This window comes from Nannospalax galili, unplaced genomic scaffold (genome assembly GCF_000622305.1).
Source record: "Nannospalax galili isolate Female #2095 unplaced genomic scaffold, S.galili_v1.0 scaffold186, whole genome shotgun sequence".
NCBI lineage: Eukaryota > Metazoa > Chordata > Mammalia > Rodentia > Spalacidae > Nannospalax > Nannospalax galili.
The window spans coordinates 6,466,612-6,490,823 of record NW_008358774.1 but is presented as its reverse complement, the minus strand read 5'-3'; the positions used below and the strand labels follow the sequence as shown (position 1 = coordinate 6,490,823).

Sequence of the window (24,212 nt, the reverse complement as noted above, 5' to 3'; positions counted from 1 at the left end):
TCCATCTGTATCTGATTATTACAAGTCATAATCAGTTGCACTTGGATCCTTGGCACCTGTGTATGTCTATAAAGTCATTGGGTAGAGTTCAGTGGTAATGTTTATGACCTCTACTAATTAGCATGATGTAAATTTCCGTGCTTCCTCCTCAAATATAATACATTTTTAAAAATTTGTTTTTGTGTGTGTGTTTGTGTATGTGTATATCACACAAAATATTCCAAACCATCTTATTCAACTATACACCCACTTCCCAGATGGCATCCTCCCATAGCCTCCCTCCCACCACTAAAGCCCTTATACTTTGATATCCCTACTACTGTCTGCTGTGTTGTCAGCACCCCAGCCCTTCCCCACTACTTGCCCTTCTGGTGAATCTAGTCAGCCTATCTAGAGGTCTTTGTTTTAGGAGGGTCAGCTGTTCCTCATCTAGCAGCAATCAGTGGTCAATATTCCTTTAGATAGATTAGGGTCTGCTGTTCATTTTCTCAGTTTTATGCTGGGTTACTATCTGGGAGTCCCTTTGGCTACCCCGGTGAACAACTCAAAAGAAGGTATAGCCTGTCTGGCATTGTTGCTTGTTATGTAGCCTTTAGCTATGCATATGGACTCTTAAGAAATTATATTGGCCCTTTTAATCTTTGGTTATACTTTCCTTTTGGGTGTTTAAGGCCATACAGTTGGCCCAGATAAGCCAATTTATTTTTACTCTTAAAGTCATTTGAGGATCTGTTCCTCAGGGGTCACATGGGCTTGGGAGGAGACCCTGACTCCTTTCTTTTATCAGTTCTACCTATGTGAAGATAAGTCAAAGGTCCTACTCAACCATGGTTGGCTTCACTTGGAAGCATGGAGGAAATTATTCCTCTGTGTTGACCCTCCTCTTTGTAGACTGCACACTGGTTCAAGTCCATCTGGTGGGGTCTCCTTGGCCTCCTTGATCAAGAGGACAAGTGACCCACCAAAATTACAGTACATTTTGAGAGATGCTTATAGTCCCCTGAAGTAGTCAACCTAGGAGGGCAAGGAGCAAAAACTGTCCTTTATGTCCCTCTGACCAAATTATTATAGACCTCAAAGTATGTCTGTTAAACATCCAAGATTAGTTCCACCAGTCTGGTACTTTTAATTACTGTGTGTCATGGAGATAAATCTTGGGCAAAGACCAGTTGTTCTCAGATAAACCTTACCTAGACAGATATTTCTTGATCTGCTATGTATAATTTGTCAGTAGGTTGTAGGAGTAATATGGTTCCCTCTGTCTTTCCAAACTAGCTAGGCATTATTTATCTCTCACATTGTCTCACCCCTTCATCATGGTTTTCCTACTTAAGGTGCCCCCATTTCCCCTCTTTCTCCCTTAATACCCTTCTCCTACGGTCCTACCTCTCTTGAGCTCCTTCTTTCCCTTTATCCCCTAGGTTCCTTGTATACCCTTCCCTCCCCTCCTTAAACTAACCCAATTTTTATCCATATCTCCTTTATTAAGGCTTTTTTCCTACTCTTCTTCTCTTTCAGATTCTTTCTTTTCCTTTACCCCCATTTCCTTTCCCTGATCCTGGTTCCTGGAGTTATGTCTGGTTACATACTCACTTATCAGGGTTTGGTTCTAGGATCCACATATGAGGGAGAACATATGTTGATTTTTTTTCTGAGTCTGTGTTAATTCACTTAGTATAACAGTTTCTAGTTCCATCCATTTACCTGCATATTTCATGATTTCATCTTTCTTTACTGCTGAGTAAAACTCCATCGTATAAATGAACCACATTTTCATTATCCACTCATCAATTGAGGGACACTTAGGTTGCTTCCATCTCTTAGCTATTGTGAAAAGAGCAGCAACAAACATGGATGTACAAGTGTCTCTGCAATAGGATGAGTTCTTTGGGTATATGCCAAGGAGTGGTATAACTGGGTCAAATGGTAGGTTCATTTGTAGTTTTTTAAGAGTTCTCCACACTGCTTTCCATAGGGGTTGAACCAGTTTGCAGCCCCACCAGCAGTGGATGAGTGTTCCCCTTTCCCCACATCCTCTCCAACATTTGGTATCATTTATTCTCTTGATCTTAGCCAGTCTGACTGGGGTAAGATGAAATCTTATAGTGGTTTTAATTTGCATTTCCCTAACTATTAGTGATGTTGAACATCTTTTAAGATGCTTCATAGCCATCTTTACTTCTTCTTTTGAGAACTCCCTGTTCAGCTCCTTAGTCCTTCTTTTAATTGGATTACTTCTTGTCTTGGTTCTCTGTTTTTTGAGTTTGTTATATATTCTGGATACTAAACCTCTATCAGATGTATCGCTGGTGAAGATTTTCTCCCATTCTGTGTGTTTTCTGTTTGCTTCCCTGGTTGCCTCCTTTGATGTACAGAAACTTTTTAGTTTAATGAAGTCCCATTTGTTAACTCTTGCCATTGTTTCCTGAGCAATTGATGTCCACTTTAGAAAATCCTTTCTACATCTATATCTTGTATGTTTTCCCAATGTTTTCTTCTAACAGTTTCAGAGTTTCAGGCTTTGATCCATTTCGAATGGACTTTTGTGCAGGCTGAAAGACAGGGGTTTAGTTTCATTCTTCTACAGGTGCAGATCCAGTGTTGCCAGCACCATTTGCTGAACACGCCCATATTCTTAAATAAAGACCTTGTGAGAATTTTTCAGTCATTCCAGCACTGCCCCCATTGACCTATTGCTACACAAGGGAATTTCAAATGAGAGCAAAAAATGCTAAACAATAGAATAGGTAAGCGAATGAAACTTTCCCAGACTACTGTGTGGGTCTTCCCCATGTCTACATCATTCTCATTAGCTACAATTTTCCAGAAAAATTCAAGGGCTTCTTAGAACTTTTTAGCACTCTAAAGAATGTATGATATATGCCTTCATTAGCTCAGTTTACTATACAAAAATAATGAGTGGCTTAAATAATAGGCACTTACTTCTCAGTAATCTGGGAGCTAAAAGTCTAAGATCAAGGTACTGGCATGGTCTGATTCTGGTGAGGGATTCCTTCCTGACTTTTTAAAAAATATTTTATTTATTTATTTTTATTTTTTATGTGTATGAGTGCATTGCCTGCATGTAGGTAAGTGCACCCATGTTGTGCAGTGCCCCCGAAGGACAGAAGAGGTCATCGGATCCCCTGGAACTAGAGTTACAGACAGTTGTTAGCTGCCAAGTGGGTGATGGGATTTGAACCCGGGTCTTCTGCAAGAACAATCAGTGTGGTTAACCACTGAGCCATCTCTTCAAACTGCCCCCACCTCGACTTTTAACAACCACCTTTGAACTGTATGCTCACATGGCCTTTCTTTGGGTATGTGGATATAGAAAAATCTGTTTTTCTCTTCTTTCTTTTTTTTTGTCTTTTTTTTCTCTTCTTTATAGCAACTGATCCCATCATGAAGGCAACACTTATGACCTAATCTAAACCTGATTACTTCTCAAAGGACCAATCTCCACACACCATCACAGTGAGGAAGTAAGGCTTAAACATATAAGTTTAAAAAGGGAACACAAATATTCAACCTCTGACCACAGGGTATATTCTAAGACTCATTGCAAGTCCTGCTATAAATCAACATGGGCATTGTTAAGCTAGGAAATTAATATGTGAATAACTGAGATTTTACAAACTTTTTCTTGAAGGAATAAAGGTTTTGTTGTTGTCGTTTGTTCACATTGTTTGCTTACTTTTAATGATGCATATTGACCAGGTAACTGGACAGCTCTATAACTATGAATGATGATTTTAAAAAAAGGGCATGGAACAAGTAACTTTCTGACACCAGAGATTAAATAAAATGGACTAGGTATGAAGGTTGCCTGACTAAGGAAATCTCAGCATATACAATCTTTTTTTAAAAAAAGATTTTATTATTTTTTATTTTATGTGTATGAGTGTATTGTCTACATGTAGGTAAGTGCACCCATGTCATGCAATGCCCTCAGAGGACAGAAGAGGCCATCGGATCCCCTGGAACTGGAGTTACGGAGAGTTGTTAGCTGCCATGTGGGTGCTGGGGTTCGAACCCAGCACTTCTGCAAGAACAACCAGTGTTCTTAACTGCTGAGCCATCTCTCCAGCCTCCAGCATATACAATCTTAATCCTTAACCTCTTTTCTCATTACAGAATTAAAATTTTGCATAAAAATTATATATAATATAAAAGCTGTCATTAGGTAGCACAGTGGACCAATTGGTTTTAATCTAAATAATGCACACATTTACTTATTACTTATGTATCTTTGATGTCCTGGTAATTTATCTACATTTGGCACAATATACAAAACTGTTGATCAAGAGGTTAAGTAAGTCACTTGTCCAACAAAGACAAAAGAGTGAACAAGATTCCCGTACAGTGGTGGCCTCAGGCAAGTGAGTACCCAACACCGTGCAGCTGCCAAGTTTTGAGAAGGGCAAATGTGGGTAGCTACAGACACATTCAAGGGCATCCTGGAGGAAGTGCTATTCATCCGAGTAGGTGTTAGTCATATGAAGAAATGAGGACAGAGAGAGTAGTATTCAAGAAAAAGATTAGAGTAGTCCAAGCAAAGAAAACAAGCTTAGGGAAGGTCATCAGAAGTAGAAAGCTCCACGTACTGAGGATAAGTGAATCAACTACATAAGACCACTAAATGGACTCAGTGTATTGTGTGTGTGTGTATAAATATAAATGTATGCATATGTAACAATAATAAAGACGAGGATAAGAAATTGAGAGGGAGTAGGGCGCATGGGAGGAGTTGGACAGGGGAGCAGGACAGATGGAAATGATGTACATAGAGGACTCAGGTTTTATACACACACACAAACATATATATATGAATATACATACATATATGTGTATACACACATGTGCATGCACACACACACACATAGACACACACCCAAGGGAACCAAGTGATCAGGTTAACATCTCCAGTGATGTCATATGACAGGATGAGCAGGGTACTTCACTTCTAGGCAATGCTTTCAAAAATCCAACTCTAGTCTAATCATAAGAAAAACACAGAAATCCAAATTGGGGAATGTGCTATGAAATAAATCCTCAAAACTGTCAAAGTCATGAAAAACAAGAAAGGACTGAGGAACCTCCTCTGGATTATAGGAGACTAAGAAATGTAATAACTAAATCCAATATGGTATCAGGCCCAGGACTCTGGAACTGAAAATGGGCGTTGCAGGAAAAACTGGTGAGATTCAAATAAAGCTTGAAGAAAAATGTCACTTTATGCCAAATTTCTCTAAATTAAGCGTAAATTCAATAGTAGTTATAATAAAAACTCCAACAGAAGTTTTTATGCATCTCAAGAAATAGATTTTACAATGTATAGGACAAAGCAAAAGGATAAGAAAATTTAACTCATATCAAAGATGTTACATAGATATGTGGTAGTTAAATGAATTTGGTATTATAATGGACTTTGACAAATATCATTAGAACATGATAAAAAGCAAAGGATAGGTGTCTAGTCACTGTGCATGAGTATACACACACACACATATGTATTTTATATACATACAGATACATGGAGAGGAAAGAATGTTGGCTTTGGTAATGAAGAAATGAATAGTAGAGGCAGGAGGAGTATGATGTAGGGAGGGAGCTAAGGTAGAGATTTTAAGTAGCAAGTCCACAGAAGCCATTCTGAGGTTACCTGGGAGTAGAACCTGAAGGAGGGAAGGGAAGCCACAGATATCGTTTGGAATTTAAGGTGTAGAAAACAGCCTGTGCAAAAGGCCTGAGGCAGAGGCCTCTTCACCTGCTGTATTTGAGGAACAGCTATCAAGGCAGTGAGGTTGGAATACAGAAAATAAAAAGAAGATTAAAGAAGATTCCTAGAGGCACTGGAGGTCATGTAAGGGTGGATCATAAATGACATGGGAACACCGAAAGGTTTTGAGAGAAGAAACAGGATCCACCCAAATTTATTCTGGCTGCCATTTTCAGAACAGACCAGGGGAAGGGATGGAAGATGTTAGTGCAAGGTAGCAAGGGTGATAAGAAAGATAAAATTCCAACTACATTCCAGATGTAGAGCTGACTGGATTTGTTGACAGACCAGATGTGGGAAACAGAGGAACAGAGTTGCTGATGGTAGAGGCATGGAAGAACACCTGAGAAGCAGGTTTGGTAGTGTGTTGGGAGCTCCCTTTAACCGCTGGTAATCTGGGAATGTCTGTTAAACATCATGCGGAAATGTTGATAGGTAGTTGATGAGTGAGTCAGTGTGTTGCCAAGAATCTTGATATATCTGGGAGTCCAGTCAGCAAGTAAATGGCATTTACAACCATGAAATTAGAGAGGATCACTTCAGGTGATACACATTCACGTGAAAACAGATGCCCATTCTGATTCAGTGGGTCTCGATGGAGCATCTCCAACACTTTAATCAGGTAAACAAAAGTTGCTGTCATAAAACTGAGAGTAGGAAGAACAGAAGTGGTGAGGCAGATAGTGTGAAAAAATGCACGGGACAGGATTAGGAAAAGAGACAACAAAAACAGGCACTGCTTTTGTCAGTGTAAATGTAGGTGAAAACCCAGGTAGATGTGTCTTGTCTTAAGAAACTCTGTAAGTTTCTGACTCATCCCAGAAGATGAGGACTGAGAACTGATCATTGGGGTTAGCAACTCTCAAATCAGGTGATTGTTCACTCCACAGGAAGAGCCCCAGTGGCATTACCAGGGACACCCTTAATCAGAAGGGGTTCAAGAGAGGGGGAGAATGGAAATTAAAGATGACTAGAATAACTAGTTGTCTGAAGGAACTTTGCTCTAAAGGAAATGAAAGAATTAACTGAAGGAAAAAAGATCAAAATAAAATTGGTTAGGTTGGGAGGAAAACCAAAATATTCATATATGAGTAAGAATATCAATAGCATAAGAAAAATCAGTGACAGAGAGGAGAGGTGAGCGCTGGGGGTAATGCGCTTATGTAGGATCTAATGCTTAAGTGGAGAGGGTCGCTTTAGCCAGCAGCACAGTGGCCCATCTTAGTTACACAAAGGGAATGTGGCCTTCTACCACAGTTAGGTAAGATGTAGGTTTGGATGATGGGAATCATCTTCTCTAACTTTTAAAAAAATTCATTGAAATAATAGGGAGAGTATTAGCTAAGCCTGAGAATGGGGGAGGTCTGAGGCTAGAGGAGACAGCGTGAACTATTCACCTCAGAGAGTGGGAGGACGCTTGGATTAGAGAAGTTCTGTATGATTGCTGGGCAGCCATAAGTGCCCACTTCAGATTAATGGTCAGGAATTTAAAGTGAGGCCAGTCAGGGCAGTCGTCTTCTTCTCTAGCCCCAATTCAGGCCTATAGATTAAAACACCAAGCAGTCAGAGCGCTGAGTAAGCAAGGCTGTGGTTTAACCACAATAAATCTATTTTTTAAAACCATTTCAAATCTCATCTGCGTCAACAGTCATGCTAGACACTGGTGTCAGAACAATCCTCATAATAATTACAGATCTCTTAGTCTATGTCCAGCGCCCTGTTATGCTCTCTGCTCGCATTTGATTGTCCTTCCAAACCTACAACAGAGTTTATCTGCTATTGCAATCACCATTTTATAGATGAGGAAACCGAGGCTGAAGTGTCTGTGCACAAACGTGCACATCTAATAACAGAAATAACCAAGAATTGAATCCAAAGTCTTTGGTTAGCATGTAGTCTAGGGGAAGGCAGAGTAAATAGTGGTTAGAATCTTAATCAAATTGTGGTGTTTATGGGCAAGTTCAGGCACTCTTAGATAGGTGAGAAAAGCTACTTTTAGTTAGACTACTAAAAATATTAACATTTGTAACCAAAATTGGCTGGTTTGATGATATAAATGACAACACATTTCGATATATTAAATACACTAATCATTTGTGCTCCAATTAAAAGGTTGTTAATGGAGCTCAGTGGTAGGGTGCTTATCTAGTAAATGCAAGGCCCTGGACTCCATTCTCAACCCAGAGAATTAAAAAAGGCTGTCATGCAAATTGGGGGTGACCCAAAGTGACCACGGTGGCTCCACAAGGCTGGTCATTCATGCAGACTTCCCATAGATTCCCTTCTCAGAGATATCTGAAAGATGAGTTCATAGACCTTGAGTGTATGCCTTTATTTTGATATTGCTCCCATAGCTTTGGAGACTAGGGCCCATGATAAGCAACAATAAGCCACAATAAGCAAGTAAAAGAAAATTCTTATGCCCAGATTTCTGAAATAACCCTAACGTAAAGAACTGAAGGTCTCTTCTAGACAAGTGTTCTGCCATTGAGTTACAAACCAAGCCTCTTTAGAAGGTCTTTTCTTTTTTTAACATTTTCAAGAATTTCATGTATATATATGTGTGTGTGTGTGAATATATATATATATATATATGTGTGTGTGTGTCCTACCTTGATCTATTATCATTTTAAGTGTCTCTTGTGGAAAGATAATCCAGAAACTATGTGAGGATGCTTTTGGAAAAAAATGGCCACCAATTTCTACCCAAGTGATTTGACAGGAATCTGTATGTTTTTTTTGTAGGCCTATTATATGCCAGGCTCATCTATCCAGCTTGAAAATATCCCACTTAAGCTTCACAGCAACTCTGTGAAATGGCTTTTGGGAGCTTCTTCTTTGTTAAGAGAGGTAAAGCTGGGATTCTCATCCGTCACTCAAGGAATAAATCCTTCCACTAGGTAGTAAAGAAAAACTCTGCTTCAAGCAGTTCCTCGTTCTCTCTCTGTCTCTCTCTGTCTCTCTCTCTTTCTCTCTCTCTCTCTGTGTGTGTGTGTGTGTGTGTGTGTGTGTGTGTGTGTGTGTGTAGCACAGTTTCCTTTCAAGGTTTTATAAATGATTCAACTCCCAACTTTTTTAGTACAATCAGTAATGTGCTTCAAATTTATTTTATCCTTTTTTTCTCTAAATCAGAAAATGAAATGATTAGCAGGTGAGCATACTCCTAGGCATTTTGTGGGTTATAAATGAGGCCAACACAACACTAGGTCTTTCCTGCACTTGGTCTACTATCTTCGTAAGCAGGTATGACAGCTCAGCATGTTGCCAGGCCATGTGGAACGGCCAGGTGATGCTTGTCATCCTTTAAAGAGAAAGCTTGCTCTCTAAACAGCAGAGACATTAATAAATACACTTGTGTGATTGGGGTTGTTCTGTCCACATGATTAGTGAGTGGCCTAACTCTACTTCTCCAGTCCTTTTCCATAATGCACTGCTTACAAGAGACGCTCCATACCCCTTTTATTCAGTTAGATCCCATCACAAGGAAGCCTCTTCAGATGGGCAGCAATGTAACCATGTAACCATGCTCTAGCAAGGATGCCACATCCGGGCACCACACAGATGTGAGAATTTATGCTCTCCTTGGGAATGGAAAACCAGGCCATAGTTCCATAAAGAAAGTGAAATGTGTTCTGAAGACCAAAGAAAATCCCCTTGAAGTTTCTTCCTTCAGTTGAAGCTGCTTTCCCAGAGCGGTCATTTACGACTTCCAGGTGTGCTTAGTCCAGTTCAGCTGGGGCTACTCAGTGGCCAGGGAGCTCCTGTAGCCCTTACTGGCAACAACTGGCTTCTCAACCAGTTCTTGTCAAGCCTTAAGGCACTGTGCAGGTGCCAAGAACATGCAGTATCCACAGTGGGGAAATCACATCTATTAACATAATAAGATTAACTAGAAGGACAGGTGAGGTAACCTGTACCTTTGTGCCAACCTGGCAGCCTAGGCTGATGCCTCACATATTAATATTCCCTGACTGGCAACATACTTGAAGCTATGTTGAACTGGCTAAAGTTGTTCACTGCCTTTGGGTTTTTCAGTCCCAAATGCTAAAGTTCTCACTGGGTCAAGTCAGAAAGAACACTGAGGTCAGATTGGAGAGAAGGGTTGTCAGCTACCCAACTCTTCTTCAGGAGACAAAAAGACTAAAGTGAGACAGAACTTGGGAAGTCATCAATGTGCAGAATGAACACATAGGTAAGTCAGAGTGGAGTTTTTGCTTGGTGTATTTCAGTATAATGGAAGGGGCTAGAGCCATCCTGCCACATGTTGAAAATCAAGGGTTTACCATCTTAAACCCCTAGCTCTGAAATTTTCACAGTGGCCACCTGACATTCAGTTTGAACATCCTCCCTCCAGGGCTCCTCTGCTGCCCAAATTTTATCCCAGCCTTTCTAAGGAAAAGACTTTCCTGGCACTTATGGACCTAGGTCCCTGATGATTTCTCACTCTGACCCTTCTTAGCAAGCTCAAGTCACCGAGGAAAATGATGGCTTGTTTTGTTTCCACAGAGGGATAGGTCTCTCCAGAAAGCATTCCAAAGGTTCAGGTGGGTGGCTCAGGATTCCATTTCTTTTTAGTATTAATTAGTATTAGTATTAAGAGAGCCAGTTGTAGATAAAAATCTCTGAAATATGGGCAAGTAATTCCATTAAAGAAACTGGGGTAAAGTTGCCCAAAGACAGCATCTTAAGAAACAGGATTCGACAGCTGTATTGTTAGATAACTCCAAGGTTACACAGATGCTTAGTACCTTCTTTTGTAATTTCTCTTGATACCACTTAATGAATTACAGGTGTCCATCATTCTAAATCTGAGGTTGAAAACATGTATCAGAACCAGAGAGTGGGGTGATTTTCTCTGCTTTTACCTTTATTATTATTATTGTTATTATTAGTCTAAATGTTTTTATTTGAAACAGAGTCACACTAAGCAAGATCTTCCCTACTCCAAAGTAAAACAGCACAATAGGGCAAAATTCATTAGCTCAATTCTAGTGTGAACAATATCCTACTCATGTGTTAGGACAACTTTATTCATAAGAAGTTCTTATACAAAATATGATCCTCAGACTAAGTGTCATGCAAAAGGAAGTGTTTCTTCTTTTTTTCCCGATCTGTTTTGAGACAGGGTCTCCCTGTAGCCCCAGCTGGCCTGGAACTCACTATGTAGACCAGGCTGACCTTGAACTCACAGAGATCCGTCTTCCTTTGCCTTCTGGGGGCTGGGATTACAGGTGTGTGCTACCAGGCTTGGCAAAAGGAAGTAGTTTTAATTATGTGTGGGGGGGGCACATTTTCTCTGAGTGCTGCAAGGCAAGAGAAGAACAAGCATAACCCATTCTCTAAGAAAAACAAACAAATTCGAAGTAGAATGTCCAACTCCCACCTCCCAGAATAAAAAGTAGCACTGAGATCTGGCACCCAGGTTTGGTTTTTATTCTGATCACTTACAAAGGGTTTCCCAATGACTTGCGTCATTAGGGTTGTGAATAAGAGTTCATTCACTCTGGAAGTGTCTACTCCTTCCTCTTCTTCTTAAGAGTCTTTAGGGAGACTGCTATCGGAAGGTCGTTTAAAGCCACCATGCTGTTTGGCTTTTTCCAAAAACTTGTCCACATCAAAAGAATCTTACTCAAACTGGACTGATCCTCCTCTGCCTCTCTGTCTACGGTCTAAACCAGAAAACTCCTCATCAGGAACAAATCTGTTGGTATTTATTCTGGCTTCTAGATGGTCACCATACATGTTTGTCCAGATTTTTATCGGGCCTATAAATACTCTGGGCCATATCTTTACCACCTCTCCAAGCTTGGTAATAAGCATTGTGGATTTCATCTTCTCCACTTGCAAATCTACTGTCCATACCCTTGGATTGGTTGAAGAGCCTTTAGTCAGACTGGACTTCACTAGAAGTTTGTGGATTGGGAACAGCAAACACAATAACTTCACTGATATCTCGATTTTCATTTCTCTGCAGTTTTGAACTCTTATCAGGAGCTGCCCTGGAAAGATTCTGGTCGTGCAGTCTCTCTTTCTGCCTACTGAGGAGATTTTATCTCTTTTCTGTGCCTCTCCATACTCTTTTTCCACATGGATTTTAATCCCAGCTCTCCCATTTCTGGCTTTCTGGGCCATTTCTCTAAGTTTCTCCTTTTCTTTTTGAGTCTGCAAAGACCAGCGAGTCTCCTTCGGTTCACATTTCCACAGCTTCACAAGTCTGCTCAGCATTGTTGAGAGCCTCAGCCAGTTTGGCAAACTTCTCATTGATGTGTACTGTCTGAAGTCCTCTTCCATCAGCAGCTACCTCCCTTTGCATTCTTCCAGTTGAAGGAGGAATCATCCACTCCTATTGTTCCTTTACAGTCTTTTGACTAGGAGAATGCATTACAGGTGCAGGAAGAGAAGGTGGTCCCCAGGGAGTTTTCTTATTAATCTTGAACCTTGGAGGCTCCCTTGGATCTTTCTGTATTTCTGCCATCCGAATAACCCTTTGTTTGGCTCCAGAGTTGAATGCCACTCCTTGCTGTGATGGTGCATATTGGATGTGCTGAGCAGGGACCAGCTTGTCAGCTGCTCAGACTGGCATGGCTGCAGCAACCTTCTGTAATACAGTTTTCTCTAAGCCTATTCTTACCTTTTCCGTTGTCCCTTTAATAGTTTCTTCTTCAGGTCTTTTCAGGTCCGGGTTATCTGCATTCATAACCAAGTCAGTATAAACGCTATAAATGACTGGTTAGAGTCGGAGTATTCTAACAATGGCTGCACCACACTAGAAAGATCGAGAATCTGGTAGTCGCCCAGTCCACGAGGCTGGATGTCTCAGCCAGAAGTCCCAATCTGGCACTGAAAGCCTGAAGGACTCTAGAAGATGTTAGTCCTCAGACTATGTCGGAATCCAAAGAAGCTGGTCACAGCAGCAGGACAGACTCACCAGTGAGAGAGAAGGCAAGAGGCAAAAACCATGAACTCCCTTCTGCCATGGCCTTTTATACGGACTGCCATCAGAAGGTACCATCCACGTTTAGCCCCACCGGTCTTCGAGCTTCAAATGATCCAATCGAGAAGGTCTCTCATTTCAGCTAATCCCAGATCCAGTCACATTGACATACAGGATTAGTCATCACAGTGGGGATGAGGATAGCTTTTGGAGGGCCTGATGAACTATGCTTGAGGATTAAGCTAGTCTGGTCTAGGAAGCTAGTCCAGAAATCTGAGGTGGAAGAACAGGAGCAGGCCAGAATGGGGGAGAGAGTGGAGCTGCTGAGGCTGCAGGGGAATCAAGGAGCAGTGGGCAGGATCTGACCTACCAGGGTGGCAGACAGCTCTTGCCTTTACCTTTATATAAGAACTCCACCTTCACTTACATAGTCATTCATTCTAGTTAACAGTATTTGAATTCAAGACACCAAGCTCCACTGAAATAGTTCTAAAGTCAGGGAAATGGAGAGGGAGGATCATTTCAAATACAAATCTCCTACAAAGCCAGCAGGGTCCTATGCACCCTAGAGCTGGGACCTCAAAGGACTCAGGAATGGCGTTGGTCCTGTGCTCTTTATCCTGTACCATTGTGTCTCCCATTTTTCAACCTGGTTCACTGTGTTTGTGATGAGAAATATCCCTCAAAATGTATCTGTTACATTCATCCATTAATTCTAAAACAAATTCTGTATTTCCAATATTCCAATTTCTTGTTAAAGTCTCCAGTGTAACATGAACCCTGTTAGGGAGCAGTTCTGAGGATCTTTTATATTTACAAATTTTTATTGTATCTTCCTCTCCAAGTCCTAATGCTGGGCCCCCAAATATTTGTCATTCCTAAGTGTATATTTTCTTTTCTTTTGAGATCACCAAAGGTCACATCATTGGGCCTATAAATATTTTATTTATTATTTTTTATCTTATTTTACATGTATGAGTGTATTGCATGTAGGTAGGTACACCCCTTTTATGCAATGCCTACAGAGGACAGAAGAAGCCTTCGGATTCCCTGGGACTGGAGTTATGGACAGTTGTTAGCTGCCATGTGGGTGCTGGGATTTGAACCCAGGTCTTCTGCAAGAACAGCCAGTGTTCTTAACCACTGAGCCATCTCTCCAGCCCCCCCTCTTTCTTTTTAATACAAAAAGATAACACCTTTATCAACATACAATTCCAAGTTCAACATCCTGAATCTTTCCCCTGGTTTCTTCTATGTAATCAGTCCCTGGCTACTCAGAGACTTCCCGAGCATCAATCACAATGAATGATTTACTTGCGAATGAAACCCAGAGCTTAGCCATATTTTCCCTCTGTTTTCCAACTGTCTCTAACACCCATATGTCTTTCCACCACTTAGGCTACCCTTCACTTTGTAGCCACAGATGAATGACACTTGCTGGATGAACCTGGGATGATGACAATTTAAAATGTTTGTTTAGATTGGAAAATATCATGATGGTCAAAACAAAACAAAACAGACTTCAGTAGGGTTGGCCCATACATTTTTTTCTACCACCGTATCAATATGCAGGTGACTTTGAATTAAAAGAAAAATTAATGCGATAATTTTCTTAATGTTCCCCCTTATGATATATGTTTTTAGACACTGACATGGGTATAGTCTTATAGTGATCACTCTAGCCGGCCTCAGAATAGCTTCATTTATCCCCCAACCATCTCTTATGCTCCTATGTAGCAGACTTCTCATTTTAAAGTATTATTTTGGACATGTGATGGGTAGCCATTCATGGGAATCACTGATAAAACTCCAAATGTTCTACAAATGGAAAAGTTATGTCCAGGGTAACACTAATTGACAAGCAGGACTGAGGCCTAGATTAGTCATCCTCTTTATCTTGTCCCAACATACCACTTAGCCTAAAGTATCACCTGTGGCTACAGGTTTTTCTAAATAAAAATGTACCTATGAAACGAACACTGAAACAGAGTAAGGCAAATAAATTCCAAAATAGAACAAAATGAAATAAAGCAAATAATACGGAATCTTGAGCTTCTGTCAATTAGTTGGAACATACACGAAACCTTGGGGAGGAATGAGTGCACCTCTTTCTCCTCCGCTTCCTCCCCCATCTCTTCTTTTTCTATGTGTCTTATGGCAAAAACTATTTGTCCTACCTGATGCTAAAATATACTTACAACAAATCACCTCTAAGCAGTATTCTACAACTTGACTTCCTTGTAAATGTACCTCTCACTTGGGCAACAGAAAGGGGCACACAAGGGAAAAATAAATCCTGTAAATATGGGAAGGTAGCTGGCAGATGGACTTGATCCAATAACAGCCTTGCTGATTAGTACAGAAACACAGCAGCTTTGCCTGGAAGCCATTTTGCCTTGGAAGGTACACAACTCCATCCTGGAGAGTGTCAACTAAGGCCACTAAATTTTGAAGCCCTGCATGTTCAAAGGAAAAGCATTCAAGCTCTGTGTGGGTGTGCCCACATACAGCAGCATAATGTGTGGGAAAGATCCATATTGGGGGTAAGGAGCATTTGCTGCTTTGCTCTGCATATTCCAGGAGCCAAAGTCAAGACCACCTAAAGCCCTAGGCATGGACACAGAATAATGGTTATGAAGTCATCCCTTCGAACACTGTAAGCCTTTCATGAAGTCTGAAGTAATTTTCCACTCAGAGATTTTTTTTTCATGCTCTCCCCTGGCTCTGGAGGAAATGATATTCTACAAGGACTCTCAATTCCCCAAGGTTGCAGGGAGTTTCACAGAGCCTCTGGCTTGAACCTTAAGTAGTTTCCTTCTGTTTATTTCTTTGGTTTTATGATGCCACTGGAACACTACTGAAGACTGTGGTAATTTTATAAAGCCTTGGTTGGAGCTCTTCTTATGACCTTGAACAAAGAGTCTTAGTCAGTGAACAATTAATTTCTAACCCCTTGCTTGGCACTCTCTGAGTTGAACAGTATGGCATTTAATTACCAGGATTTTGGCACCAAACCACAAAGGTTTGAGTCTTGACCATGTGATTTCCCTATATTAGTGGACAAGTTGGGTCTCAGTTTCCTCATCTGAAAATTGGATACAACAATAGTCAAAGGGGATTATATGCAAATATTATTATCTTGGGGAAATTTGAAATGCTATAACTCATCCCAAATTCTCTAGGAAACACAACATATGAGAACTATCTCCTGCTGAGAACAAACAATTGAGAACAAGTAGTCACAAAAACTTTATGACTAAAATTAAATATTTAACTTGAAAATAATATTTGGCTTTTTCATCAAATAATTTAAAAATATATAAATATGAGTAATTTGCCAGACGTGGTGGCACATGCCTTTAATCCCAGCACTCGGGAGGCAGAGGCAGGTGGATCTCTGTGAGTTCAAGGCCAGCCTGGTCTACATAGTGAGTTCCAGGCCAGCTGGGGCTACAGGGAGACCCTGTCTCAAAAAGATCAAAAAAAAAAAAAAAAAAAAAAAGAAAAGAAAAGAAAAAGAAAAAGAGTAATTTGCTCAGAATTTCAAAGGAAGTCAGGAGCTAAAGACAGGTCTGAATACTCATATGTTTTTGCCATTGTTCAGCCTCTGAGGCAATATCACTTATTCCCAACATTCCTAACAAGCTAGAGCTGAGTTTCAGTCTGAATTGAAAAGCAGACCATTTTTCACCATTGTCCTTGTTAGCTGTGCACACTGGACAATGTGCTCTCCATGCGTGCCAGCCAGGAACATACATGGGGTGACTACGTGTATGCTATTTTTATTCTCCCTGCATTTCTTTTCAGTTTTCTACAGATTTCAGAAACATCTAAGAACAAAAGAATGTGGGATGAAAAGCAAAATTTGCATATCTTCAGGCTTTACTTCTTCCAAGAGGGTTTGAGAAGGGGAGAGTCAGTTGTGCTATCAAAGGCTGAAAATTCTCAGTGAGGACATTTCCAGAAGCCCTGAACTGGCCAAGCTCAGCATTCCCTTCCTTCCTCAAGTCTTCCTCCATTCTGCCCGCACAGCAACAGAATAAACAGAGGCATGAAGAGGCAAGAGTGTCCTTCACAGGGAAAGGACATATTTCTAAAGTTAAAAGAACCTGAGTTTGAATACCTTCAGTGCCAGCTGTTAGCTGTGTGATCTAGAATGAGAGACTTATCCTCTCCGAACCTCAGTGCTACTGCTTGTTGAAAAGCCTGCAGGACAGTCCTGAGTCCTGCAAATGACTGTAAGACTAAATCACAAGTGCAAAATGAGAAGTTACTTGAACAACTGAACTGTTTGCCATTGTGAAACTTCAACTCAATTTACTCCCTGCAAGCACCATTGCTCAGATTTCAAAGTTCTTAACTGAGTCATAAACAAGCTTTGTGGTTGGGTTCAACCATTGTATCACAATGGCAATGCTAAAAGGGAGAAGGTTCCAGTCCAGACCCACCGTGAATAACTCAATGAAGGATTACTAGCAGCAGGGGTTGTAACATAGGAACAAACAGCAATAAATATAGCATGTTAAAACTGAATGTTCAAGTATTTATAATTCACATATAAAGTAATGTCCCCTTTTAGGAAGAGGTAACAGTTTATTAACTACACCGAATGCCTTTGAAAAAAACCATTGACCTTTAAGGATTAGTGGCTTGGCTTTTTTATTTTCACTAGACTTGGTCAGTCTATAAGCTGGTTGGAGCTAGTTTTCTCGGCGCTCGTAAAATTTCCTGTGTCAGCATGGAATAATTAATAATAATAGCTATTCAGGACATTGTGTATACACCAAGTGAAAGGACTTATTTTCTTAGTGCAATGTCAAAGACCTATGTTATTGTAGTAATCTGATGTCTGTACATTTATCTCTATGTTCTCAATACAATTATCGCCTGAATAGCCTGACCTGGGCAAGAAATACAGAAGAAACAAACATTCTAGGATGAAGAAATGGGCTGATATAATTTAAATGCACAGGAATCCAGGTGATAGATGGGATATAAGGTCAATGTTTTTGCTCATTTCAGATGTACAAACAAATTTAAAACTATTACCTATGAATCCTAAGTACTTTATTTCCATATATACCTTGTTTAATCAGTTTTGTATAAGAAAACATACAACATTCATACTAGACAATAGGAGAAAATTACTTGTATAAGAAATCTTACCTATGATCTATCTTCTTAGCATATTGTTAAGCTTACTAAAAAGGTATAAATGGTTAGTTTGACACATCTGGCATCATGTAACTTTCAGTACAGATATTCAGCACGCTCAATATAAGCTACATTTTCATCCCACCTCCAGACAGGCTTATTTTAACACAGGTGTTGGTGAGCAGAGTGAAAATGAACATAGTGTGTTCCCTGCTCCTGAAGGAGACCAAATTATGTGCAAGGATAAAAGGTCAAACACCTTTTGAGAGAAAAGGGGAGAAATAAAGCAAATGCAGAAAATAAGCTGGCACGATCATACTGTTTCAGAGTGTACCAAAAAAATCCTTAAAATGTCTGAACTTTTCCTCAATAATTCTATATTTATGGAAATTTATAATCACAGTAACTATCTTTAAAAATCCACATGTAGGGCTGGAGAGATGGCTAAGTGGTTAAGAACACTGACTTTTCTTGCAGAAGATCTGGGTTCGAATCCCAGAACTCACATGGCAGCTTACAACTGTCCGTAACTCTAGTTCCAGAAGATCCGACGGCCCCTTCTGACTTCCGTGGGCATTGTACAACATAGGTGCACTTACCTACATGTAGGCAATACATGCATACACATAAAATAAAAATAATAAAAATTAAAAAAATTTTAAAAAACCCACACATCCTCAGGGCATCATATCAATGTACACTGGAGGGTCTTCTTGTGCATTTTGAGGGAAAAAACAGCATTTTTGATATTCCCAAGATGAGAGAAAATATTCCTGCTGCCACAAGGATTCTTGAGTATTTAGCTGAAACAGTATTTAGAAAGGTCAGCTGCATAGTTCCAAACGATTTTAAAATTACATGTAGTAATTTTCTAGAATCACTCATTTTGTGACAAAGAGTGAAAAATAACTGCTTAAATGAAAGATTATACTAAAATGTTGATGTAAACAAGGTTACACATACACAAGCATTTTATTTGGCTATTTATTTTCTTACCAATAAAATTAAATACTAGCAACTCAAAAAAAAAGTCCACATGTAAAAATATTTAACGTTTGTTACAGTAAGGACAAATTCAAACAATGTGAACACCAAACAATAGAGGAATAATAAATAACTCATGTTACATCTTGGGAAAAAATGGTTTATAGTCTATAAAAATTTGGTTTAGGAAAGTATTTATTGTTAAGAAAAATGTTACATGATTAAATAATGTGGGAGATATAATAACACACAATGTCAGTCTTATAGCAACTAAATATAAATATGGATGTGACAGAAAAACATGGTTATTCTCCTTGTATCCCCTAAGGGATGGATCCTGAGGTCAGTAGTTTATTTGACTGAATAATATGGATGATGGTGGTGAGCCAGTTGCTAAAATGCTTTCAATTCCCTCTTCTATTATCCCCTCAAACCAGAAACACAAGCATTATAAATATTTTTTAATCTTTTTCTAATTTTGTATTTATATTTTATGTGTATGAGTACATTGTCTGCATGTATGCAAGTGCACCTGTGTCATGCAATGCTCATGGAGGTCAGAAGAAGGTGTTGGATCCCTTGGAACTGGAGTTCTTAGCCACCATGTGGGTGTTGGGAATTGAACTCGGGTCCTCTGCAAGAGCAACAGGTGCTCTTAACCACTGAGCCATTGCTCCAGCCCCATAAAGACTATTTTTTGCTTGGTATGATGACATATGCTTTTAATTCCAGCACTTGGGAGGCAGAGGCAGGTGGATATGTGTGATTTTGAGGCCATCCTAGTCTATATAGCAAGTTCCAGGTCAACTGGAGCTAGACAGTGAGACACTGTATCAAAAATAAATAAATAATTTAAAAGAAAGACTTTTTTTTTTTTTTTTGGTCTTTTTGAGACAGGGTCTCCCTGTAGCCCCAGCTGTCCTGGAACTCACTATGTAGACCAGGCTGGCTATTTTTATAGATGCCAAATGAATTATAAATGTCACCTTATTCCCAGAATATATAAATTAAAATTCATAAAACATTTGCAAAAGGAGGGCCATAAACGAACAGTCCCAATGTATTCCTGACATCATCACCTCATTAAAATTAATTTTACACCATAGGAACAATGCTAACTATTATGACGTTTAATTGAAAAATAAACATGCCATTTAAACCTAGGACATCGGTTAAGGATACAAACAAAAAGGCAAGCAGGCTAAAGGAAATATTCAGAGTTTTCCCAGTTCTTGTCAGAGAGATCTTTCATCTTTATGTACAAAACTCAAGTTCCCACAGATCTTTGGAGCAATAAAAAATGCCCTGTATATCATGAGCTGCATCGCCATAAATGTGGACTGTACAAGCGTGGCAGGCCACCTGTTCTTTGTGCAAAGGACAAACAGAGTAGGCTGGGACCTGAAATTAAGAAGAGGAAGAATTAAATAAGGACACTGACCCAGACAAGGGTTGAGTCAGCCAGGGCAGCCTCAGACAACACAGCCCTTGTATTGCTTAAGCTCTAGGGTCCACTTGCTCCGAACTAGAGGTCATAGCCAGATAGGTGGGGGCCAAAAAAAGACTGTTCCATGGGTTAAATGATGATTAACCTCAGCTTTCCAAGTTATTAAGTCTTCCAAGGAGAAAACCATAAAAGAGCCAGCCAGACTATTTCGATTTCTACACTGTTGACACTGGTGCAGGGAAAAACTTCAGGCTTTTAAACAAAAAGACTTGGGTCCTGATCAAGCATAGTTATCCATTAGTTGTATGAGTTCATCCAAGTCTTTTATCCTCACTGAATACATTTGCTTGATCCATACGAAGGTATTAATATCTACTTGGCATAAGTTTAGTGAGGATTAAAAGAAATATTAGATGTAAAATGCCTGGCATACAATAGACATTTAATAATAACCAGACCCTTTCTTCTCCTCTTTTAGCTCCTTCTCCAGGTATAGCTCTACTTATTAATTGCTTTAAAATAGTGAGAAAGAAGAAGAGGAGGAGGAAGAGAACAAAGAGAATTATTTTAGTAAGCTCAGAAATTATAAAAATCTCCCAGTGAAATGATAGGTTCTGCAGACTCTAGAGGTATACTGCTTTTGTTTATTTGTGAGTTAATCTCTCTCTCTCTCTCTTCTCTCTCTCTCTCTCTCTCTCTCTCTCTCTCTCTCTCTTTCTCTGTTTTTTTTTGTGTGTCTTTTTAAATAAGAATTATGCTATTAGCAGACTGCTCAACTACAAATTGCAGTGTGGTGTTTTATGTTGACTGCTGTGTGTTTTTATGAATAGAATTAATAAGTTAAGAAAATGAAAGCTTGGACAAAAAAATCTTAAACATCTTTGTAAAGATAAGAAGAAACTTGAGACCCATCTTTAGAATTTTATCAGTACCATCTGAGGAGATGGTTCAATTTCCTGTAACTAATTAGCATGAAATAAATAGGCCAGAGGAAACTGACAGGAAGTATGTATTTGCAGTGGGGTCCTGTATCAGTATATCTATACAGAAAATTCACTCATCTAACATACATTGGGTGGGGAAATTTCATCTACCAGGAATAGACTCTGCCCATGTGCCAAGACCATATGAGGAACATGGCTTTTTCCCAAGCCATTAATTGCACATGGTCCTTAGGCAAGAGTTGTAAACACTCAAAGTTATTTTCTAACTAAATCTTGTTATTTCCCATTAAGTGTCACCATTTGGGGCCCATTTGATGATTTACAACAAATGGACATTTCTAGAATACAATTCTTCTGAGCTTATGATGATCAGGGACTCTGGACCTACTATGTAACAATTCAACAAATGAGAGACTGGTCCTAGGAAACCCTCTTATAAGAAAATTTGCTCATACAGTTTGAGAGATCTGTGATCTCAAATCATTGCAAAATTTGTTTCCCTATTGCCTGTTCATAATCAAATATTTATGCAACGCACGAGATTGCTAAGTGAAGGAAGATATTTCTATATAGAACTTATCAGTTTCATAAGGCAAACCTTTGATAATGGTCAGAAAATTCATATAATTATACCTAATTTTCTGCAACTAGAACTTTTCACATAATAAGTAAATCACAATTATCAATACTTTCACCACTAGAAATTGTACCCTGCTTATTTTTCCGATTCCTTCGGAATGAGTCTTGGTTGCTACTGCTCTAGCTTTGGAGCATATATTTATTATTGTCTGTTTTTAAAAACCTTTTTTCAAGTTGTATATTGCAAAAAGAATTTTCACTGTAAGAAATGCTATGATTTGATAAGATGAAAAATAAGAATTATATAATGTTCATAGTTCCATAGGTTTATTATTATTACTGTGTGTGTATGTGGTGTGTGTTGAGTGTGTGTGTGTGTGTGTGTGTGAGTGTGTGTGTGTGTGTGTGTGTGTGTGTGAGTGTGTGTGTGACTGTGGGCCTGTGCAGAGGCCAGAGGATGACTTTCAGGAGTTGGTTCTCTCTTTCCACCATAGGTTCTGGGGATTGAACTTGGGTTGTCAGCCTTGCGTGGCTGCTTAACCATCCTACTGGTGCCCTAAAAAAAGTTTAGATGAAAAAATAAAAGTGAAGAAATCTAAATTACTCAAAATCAGGTAGCAGGTGTAGCTTAGTGGTAGAATTGGTGCTAAGCATGAATAGGATCTTGACTTAATCTTCAACATCAAAATAAGTAAGTGAATAAATTAATTAGAATAAAAGTACCTACAATCACTCCACCTAGGGATACTGCTCATATTGTATGCATCTTTCTGCCTCTGTGCATGTACTAATAGACACATTTATTTAGTTGAAATGGAATCATTTCTCAGTCATGCTATGTATCCCAGGTCAACTCAACATCCAATGCTCTTCTACATCCTCATTTTTAACAGCAGTGTAGTCTCCACTGTATAATAATTTGTTCAGCAAATGGAGCCACATATTTGTGGATTTGGGATATAATGTCTTTAGAGCTTCAGCTAAGTGATTTTTCCCATCTCAGTTGTCCTGGAAGTTATATTCCCAGCTTGTGTCTGAGTCTGAGCCTCTGCTCTTGGCTCACTCCTCGTCAGTCCCCGGAGGTAGACTTCTGGGAGTTAATTAGGCTCAGGAGTCTAACGTTGTACAAGTCACCTGATGTCATTTTGAAAATGAAAACATTCATCTAAGTTAGAGCCTAAACTTTCATCTGACCAAGGGGAGATGCAGAGTGAAATTTAGAGGTCTACTTTCATCCATCCAGCTAGCATTTTTTTTTTTTCCAGCTAGTATTTCTACAGTCACTGCACACATCAGTCACCGAGTTACATCCCATGGATACCTTGAGCCACTTAACTTTCTAGCCTTCTGAAGCTTACATGTTGATAGACTGAAGAAAACAAAAGAACAGCCTCAAACTTTCTTGTTGTTGCAGTAAGATGGGAATAGAAATTGCACATTAGAAACGTATGCAAATCTGAAACCATCAGGAAATAATTAAGATTCTTTTGTAAACTCAAGAATATTCTGTTATCAAGTGAAAGTTATGTATGCTCCATAGACCAATCATCTGAAAGACAACAGTATACAGAAAAGACATACTTAGTTATGGAATAGAAGAGATCCCTTAATATAGTAATTTTAATTCAAAGAAAACAATTCCCCAGAGTTTTGAAGGACTCTTCCCAAAGAAGAGATGACGTTTTTCAGACATGGCTTATCTCCAGTTCTAAAAGCACTAATGGATACACAAGAAATTAGACAGCGTGTTAATAAAATGGAAAGCTATTTAAAAGTCAACGGGGACTGAGATATCTATTGATTTGGGGATGATTGGGTCAGCTGTGACATCTTCTTGAAAGGACTTAGGTGGCCAGTGGAAAGAATGAGTAAGCTCAGATTTACTGACTCAGGAAGATGTCCTGATATAAACAAGACAAAAAATAAGACTACAGAGTGATGTCTACACAGGCAAATGCTATTTTTGCTTTAAAGCAAGAAAGAGCAATATTGTAAGTATGTCCATATACTTGAATAGACTTGCATAAACATAGAAAGTGGTACGGAAGACTACCTGCCTGACAGTGTCATTTTGGACATATGAAAGGGAATCAACATGAAGAGATTATTTTATGCAGCATGTCTTTTCATGATGAGCAGGAATAATCAACTAGGTAATTGTTATTTTTTAAACTTTTAAAATTATTTTTATTTTATGTATATGCGTGTATTGCCTGCATGTAGGTAAGTGTACCCATGTCGTGCAATGCCTGTGAAGGACAGAAGAGGCTGTCAGATCCCCTGGGACTGGAGTTACGGACAGTTGTTAGCTGCTATGTGGGTGCTGGGATTCGAAACCAGGTCTTTTGCAAGAACAGTCAGTGTTCTTAACCACTGAGCCATTTCTCC

The 24,212-nt window shown here is 39.4% G+C and overlaps 1 pseudogene; it reads right to left on the bottom strand.

The window, feature by feature from the left end:
• Positions 1-11,314: 11,314 nt before the first annotated feature.
• LOC103724948 lies at positions 11,315-16,735 on the bottom strand (annotated as a pseudogene).
• Positions 16,736-24,212: the final 7,477 nt, after the last annotated feature.